Source organism: Zingiber officinale, chromosome 10B (genome assembly GCF_018446385.1).
Source record: "Zingiber officinale cultivar Zhangliang chromosome 10B, Zo_v1.1, whole genome shotgun sequence".
Taxonomy (NCBI): domain Eukaryota; kingdom Viridiplantae; phylum Streptophyta; class Magnoliopsida; order Zingiberales; family Zingiberaceae; genus Zingiber; species Zingiber officinale.
In genome coordinates this window covers 46,514,461-46,521,940 of record NC_056005.1, presented here as the reverse complement: position 1 = coordinate 46,521,940, position 7,480 = coordinate 46,514,461, and positions in this window count along the sequence as shown.

Sequence of the window (7,480 nt, the reverse complement as noted above, 5' to 3'; positions counted from 1 at the left end):
CAGATGTCGTCGACGCTTCACTTATCCAACCCCAACACGGTTGGCGAGACGAGCCGTCATAGGGATTTGTACCATAGTATACACCTTCTCCCTCATCGTAGTCTGGGTCGTTCCAGACCTCGACGTTTGTTGGTCCATAGGAGTCTCCAGTGTAATCGTAGAAATTATGTTGTTCTTCACCATCCGAGCAATAAAAATAGGATCCTTCCATTCCTACTAATGATTCTTAATTAGAGATGGTGTTGTGGCGGTGAACAGAGCAAACCTGCGCGAGATACAGCAGCTTGCTCGGGCAACTGTGGCTACTTCCTGCTACGACGAGGCGACACTCAAGCCTTCACCTCGGGAACTCAACTTCTCCCTGCTGCGCCTCCTGCGGCTTACGACGGTTACGTCTTTTGTTACCCGATGTCCTTCGGCGAGTTCAGCGAGCAGTAGACTTCGCACACAACTTCTTTGCAAGCAACAACAGCTAGCACGTTGTTGTTCTTCACACCAACCTCATCAAGACTCCTTTCAAGCTCTGATACCATAAGATTTTAGGATCGATAAAGACTTCTCGAACTCGGCTCAGGACGGAGCCATCACCTAGGGCCGAGAACAAACAGAGAAGATGCACTGGGAGGAAAAACTCACAAAGGACCAACGGATTTTATTGAGGAGAACAAGAGGGAAGTAAGGGATCGAGGGACGCTCATCTGCCTTGCAACCCATTACAAGAGGACTTATATAGAGATGGAAAGGGGACATCGTCACATGCCGGGTGCTCATTGGGCCCCATCGTCACATGTAGAGAAGCTTTCTTCTCCACTAAGTCATGACTAAGTGGCGGGACAGCGCCACTTTCTCAAAACCTTGGGCTCCAAACCACGAGCCCGCCGTTGGTTTTACAAAACCAGGAATCCAAGTGGACCCCTGTTGAACAGTATGGCACATGGGCGGCCACCTTTGGGTGCTTTTCGGGCACACTGTTCGACATGACAAAAGTAAAAGATTCGTGGCTGACTCAGCCACGTTACAGGACACTGGCCAACAATGGTCGTTGCTGTCAAAGGAGCAGACGAATAACCTGGGTCCGCCACGCTCCATTATTGATGATAGTGTACAGCCTTTGGACAGCTGGCTGTACGAAGCCGTCGCTGGTTCCTGCCTGACGGACCAGCAACTCCGTCACCAATCTTCACGGCATCTTGTGCAGTCGCCTTCCGTATCCTCTTCTGCACAGTATTCCAACGGAAGCGTCGTCTACTCGGCCTCGCCTTCGTGGGCTTGCTCTGGGCCGGTTTTGATTTCTGGGCCGCGATTGGATTTGCAGCAGGAGCCGAGATGGCTTTCTGAATAGTACAAGGCCCTCGGGCCTGTTTCTGCTCGGCCTACTTCTTCTTCGTCTCCTGGCGTTGCCCTACGCCGGAGCTCGTCATGTTCTTCCAGCGCCTGAAATACGGATTCGGCCGTCGTTGCGGTGGCGCTCGTGAAAGATGACCAGAAGGCGGTAGTGGCACTCGGTGTAAGGAAGGGTAAGGGAAATTAAAAATATTTGTGTTCCAATTTTATCTCTATTTTATTATATTAATTCCAAAAATCATTATTTTAGATACACTTTATCGCACCGCTCGACTCACACTACCCAACACTTGTACTCCGCCGACGCTAACGCCGACTTTGATGCCGACGTCCGACGCCGACTTTGATGTCGACACCGACGTCAACTTTGATGACGACACTAAATTCAACGCTGACACCGACTTTGACAAATAAGTTACAAATGTTTGAATATGTAAGTCTTAACTAATAAATATATGTAAGATACACTAATTTCTTGAATAAAGTTTTTAATAAAAATGAGGATAATTTTATGACTTTATATATTTAACTTTCATTACTCTCACTTTCCTCCCAAACAACACATGTTATGTTAATGAATCTTTCTTCACTCCCAAATAAGAAAAATATAAATGCTTTATTTCTTCTCTCTTTTCTTCCCTTTCTCTTTCGTTAATAAACCTTTACTCATCCCATTCAAGCATAGGGTTAGCCAGGGCCGGACCTTTCACGAGGCGAGAGAGGCGACCGCCTCAGGCCCGGCCCAGGAAGGGGCCCAATTTTTTTTTTTTATTATTATATAAAAACACAAGGTAAAAGGCTACGCTAAAGTCTAAACCCTTTTCTGCTTTCTCTCGGCTCCGACTCCTCCGAGGCACGCCGCACGCACCCGCTGCAGAGAGCCAGAGAGGCAGAGCCCTTCGACTCTTCGAGGCGTCTGCGCGGGGCAATCTGAGGTTCACTTCCCACCGAGGATATTCCGCTCGGTGTCTCCAGCGGCAGGCAGCCAAAGATCTTATCCGTCGGATGCTTTACAAGGGCAATAGGGCATCTCCAGAAGGTTCTTCGCCGGCGCCGAGCAAGTCCTGAGTTAGTATCATCCAAACTTCCATCCCTGATCCCTCTTCCAGTCTTCCTCTTGCTCTCTTCCTCTCGCTTCTTTGTCTTTTTTTGAGATCAGTATTACTATTTTGCCGGCTGCCGAGTGCCGAGATCGACTTTTCACGATTTTTTTGGTCAAGAACTCAAGATTTCTCGAGCTTTTGATTCTTTTAACCTAGCTGTAGCTGACTAAATTTTATCAAGAAAACCAGTGTTTTTCCCCAATTTCTCAAATACAATCCTGATATCCTGTCTAATAAAGATTCTTTTCACCAAGTTTTTTTTTAGAGAAAAAACCCCTGTAATTTCCCTCTCCCCTTTCTTACTTTTCTAATGATCTTCTAATTTCTAAAAACTTAAGGTAAAGACTTGGTTTTTATATCTCTAACGTTTGCTAATCCCTTCTGCAGGGCATCCCTAGACTCTAGAGAAGCGAGAAGGCATTTTAAGCCTATGCACATAGGCATAGCGTTGCATCGCACCAACGCTGCTAACATCACATGATTTTTCTCCAGTGTTCAGACATTCAGTGTTCTTTCCAATTGCTCTTCTCCAATTCTCCGACATTCTTGAATCTTGATTCGTCAGCACTCAGCAGTAGGATTTGGACATTGGACAATTTGGTTAGATTTTATTTTTGTACATCATTGTCTAATATTAAGTTTAAATGTTTAATTTTAATCTTTCTTTAGACTTTCTCTTCTTTACTTTTGTATTGGATAATTGGATGATATTTCTAATTTTTTTTATTAGTTCACAAACAAAGGTTAGTTAGGTCAATGGATGGTATTTCTTTTCTCCAGTGTTCTTTTATCAGTTTTTGATCTCTACTTTACTTTTTGTGCTATCATTTTCACATATTTTTTTTTCTTTTATCAATTCTAGTTTCAGTCTTGTTAATTCATAATTGAACCAGCAATTAGTTTACTTTGATGATTTTCTAGAAAAGGTTAAACTCCTTTTCATTTTTGATGATTTTCCATGCTACGTCTTTTACTTTGTTGTTTGTATAAATCACCTATTAGAAAATTAGTTAGGTGATCAAATCTTTTAAATCTGCAATTAGCTTATATAAATATATTATGTAAATTGTAAGATAATATGTTTTCTTATTCATTGAAAATTTGAAATTAGTCCAATAGTATTCTTATATACATTGTCAGTTAATTGTAGCTGCCTCTTCTTATTAAATGTCGTTTGATTTAATCAATTTTTTATCAGAAAACTATCCAAAAAAATCTAACATAATATATTGTTACTCTTGAATGTAGACATGAATTATTGAGTTGATATTTAATTTTAATACCTTGCAGGTATAATAAAAGAATATTAAAAATGCCTCCTAAATATATGTCTGGAGCTCAAAAGAGAAAAATGAAACAAAAAGAGGAGGCATTAATTCAAAGTCAAGCTGGTGATATTAACAAATATTTTAGAAGAAGTAGCAGAATAGAAAGAGAGGAATTAGTGGATAATTTGGTGATTGAAGAACAAAGTCACAATGAAAATGAGGAATTGGTTGAGGCTGCCAATTTGATCGAGTCGAATGAAAACTTAGAAGAAGACTCTCAACATGAAAAATTAGATTCAACTCTGAATTTGCAGGATCCTGAAAATTGGAATAACATCAGTCAAAAATTGAGAGATTACTTAATAGAAATGGGTCCAAAAAGAGTGAATGATTTTTTGTTTCCTAAGGATAGTAACAATAGACATTTTGATTCATCGCATTATACACGGGTAATGACAAATGGACAAACAATAGATAGAAGATGGCTTGTATATTCTATTTCATTGGATAAAATATTTTGCTTTTGTTGCAAGTTGTTCAAGACTGAACAAATGATGAGTAGAATGGGGAATTGGGTAATGATGGATACAAAGATGGCGTAATATGCATAGAAGTCTTAAACAACATGAAGCTAGTAGAGATCATATGGATTGCATGATTGCTTGGGTTGAATCAGAAAAGAGGCTGAAAAAAAATCAAACAATTGATTACAGTATGCAACTTCAAATCAACAAAGAAAGACAACATTGGAGGCAAGTGTTAACAAGAATAATCTCCATTGTGAAAACACTTGCTAAAAATACTTTGGCCTTTCGAGGGGATGATGAGAAACTTTATGTCGAGAATAATGGGCTATTTTTGCAAATGATAGAAATGGTTGCTGAGTTTGATCCAGTGATGGAAGAGCATGTTCGGCGTTGTGAAGCAAGGGAATCTCAATATACATATTTTAGTCCCAAAATTCAGAATGAATTGATAGAAACTTTGGCAAATGAAGTGAAAAGGTCAATCATTGCAAAAGTTAAACATGCAAAATATTTTTCAGTAATACTTGATTGTACTCCAGATGCGAGTCATCAAGAACAAATGTCTCTAGTGCTACGATGCTTGGATGATTCAACAGACACACCAAAAGTAGAAGAATATTGGGTTGAGTTTTTGAAGGTGGATGACACATCAGGTCTTGGGTTATTAAGTGAACTTATGAATGCGTTAACTAGAGTTGGGCTTGACATTGATGACATAAGAGGACAGGGGTATGACAACGGATCTAACATGAGTGGAAGACACAAAGGTGTACAAAAAAGATTGCTTGAAATAAATCCTAGAGCTTTTTATACACCGTGTGGTTGTCATAGTCTTAATTTGGCCTTAGTTGATATGGTGGAATGTTGTCCTAAAGCCAAGTCTTTCTTTGGAGTGGTGCAACGCATCTACACATTGTTTTCTTCCTCTACAAAGAGATGGAAAATTTTTAAAGATAAGGTGCCTGGTTTGACTGTTAAGCCATTGTCACATACCCGTTGGGAAAGTCATGTCGAAAGTGTGAAAGCCATAAAAGAGCAAATTGTACATATAAGAGATGCTTTACTTGATTTGGCAGAAGTTGCTGAAGATTCTAAAACAAAGAGTGATGCTGAGACCTTAGCCCTATATGATCTTGAGAGTTTTGAGTTCTTGCTTGGAATAGTAATCTGGTATAACTTGTTACGAGCAATAAATACCGTGAGTAAGTTTATTCAATCTGAAGATATGGATATTGATATTGCAATCAATCTGTTACAAGGACTTGTTCAATTTCTTGATGAGTTTAGAGATGAAGGGTTTGCTAGTTCCATGAATGAAGCTAAACAAATGGCAAGTGAAATGGGGATTGAACCTGCATTTCGAGAAAAACGCATCATTCGAAGAAAGAAACAATTTGATGAAAGTGACAATGATAATGTAACACGATCAGGTGAAGAGTCTTTTAGAGTTGAATATTTTCTATTTATAATTGATCAAGCTCGATCTTCTCTTCAAGTTCGATTTGAACAATTTAAACAATATCAAGAGATTTTTGGGTTTTTATTGAATTTGGAGAAGTTAAAGAATGAGCCTTTAACTAGCTTGATGAAGTCTTGTATGGAGCTTCAACAATTTTTGAGTCACGATGGACGTTCAGACATTAATGGTGATGAGTTGTATTCAGAGTTGATGGTCGTGAGGTGCTATTTAACAAATGAAAAAAGAGCAATTGATATGCTACAATGTCTGACAAAACTAAATGGTTTATTCCCAAATACTTATATTGCCTATAAGATTTTGTTAACCATACCAGTAACAGTTGCATCGGCAGAAAGAAGTTTCTCGAAGTTGAAGTTAATCAAGAATTATCTTCGATCAACAATGTCACAGGATAGACTAAATGGGCTAGCAATGTTATCGATTGAGAAAGAAATAGTCCGGCAATTAGATTATGCAGATTTGATAAATATTTTTGCCTCTAAAACAGCTAGACGAGTAGTGTTTATGTAATTATTTCAAATATTTGTTAACTTTTTATTGATGTAATATAGTATTTTTGGTTTATTTGTGTATTTTATGTATTTATTAGTTGCAAATTGAACATTACAATTATTTATCGATAAAAGGCCACTTTTTATTTTCGCTTCGGGCCCCGTCAAATACAGGTACGACTCTGGGGTTAGCTACTGGTGTGTTTTAGCATCTCTGAAGTTTAATTATTTTTCCTGTTAGTATTTCTAGAACACATCAGACCTGCTTGATTTATTGCGGCATAAGCTATCCAGGTCAATAAATCACTCCATGTTCCCGACTGAAAATCCTTTGCTCGAGGGAAAAAAAAGTCACATGAATTTATAATACTGATCTTATTGTTTTGAAAAACTAGTCCGAGCAAATAGAATTGTCTACTAAAATATATACTACTGAACTCGTTACATACTAGAAGTTTAGTAGACACGTGTGTGATAAAAATTGATTCCTTCATCCCAGTGCTTTTATTAATCCATCAATATAAAAAAAATAAATTATAAATAACTATTAATCATTAATGTAGCTGATTAAAATATAAAAAAAGATATAATCAAATATGTCAAATTTTGACCATAAAACTTTACATAATAATATCTTATATCTTAATCATTATATCATCTTGAGGGAACACAAATTTAGTTGACATATAAATATGTCATTGTGGTTAATAATGCTAATGTACAAGTACATTTATAATGTATATTTATAAATATTTTTAAAAAATAAAATAAACATATTGATTATTGAAGAACACAATTATTAATATTTTAAACATTTTTTTAATTTAATAAAGGGTTGAGTCTTTTATTAGAAATGATTTTTTTTTAAAAAAGGTGTTTTGGACAATAAATTATTTAGTTTTCTTTCTTTTGTTCTAACAATAGTGTTTGGATTAATCTCATTCCTCTTCCTTAATTCAAGTAAATAAGCACAATAGGATATTCTAGCGATAGAAGGGGGATTCTGGAGAAGACTAGAAGAAAACCTTAAAAAAATAAGGGGAAAAAAAAATCATCTTTTGCTAAAAAGAATAAAGCTTTATTATTAATTAAGAGATCCATCCTCATACAACTAGACAGGAATATCAAAAACATTCTAAAATTTACTAAAATTAATAATAAAATCTTTGGAGGCTCGGATGAAAACTTAAACGGTAGAATTTAAGTTTGAAAATTGGTTGATATGGGTTAGGTTTCATGGGCCGCCGATAAGGAAGGGAAAGGAGAT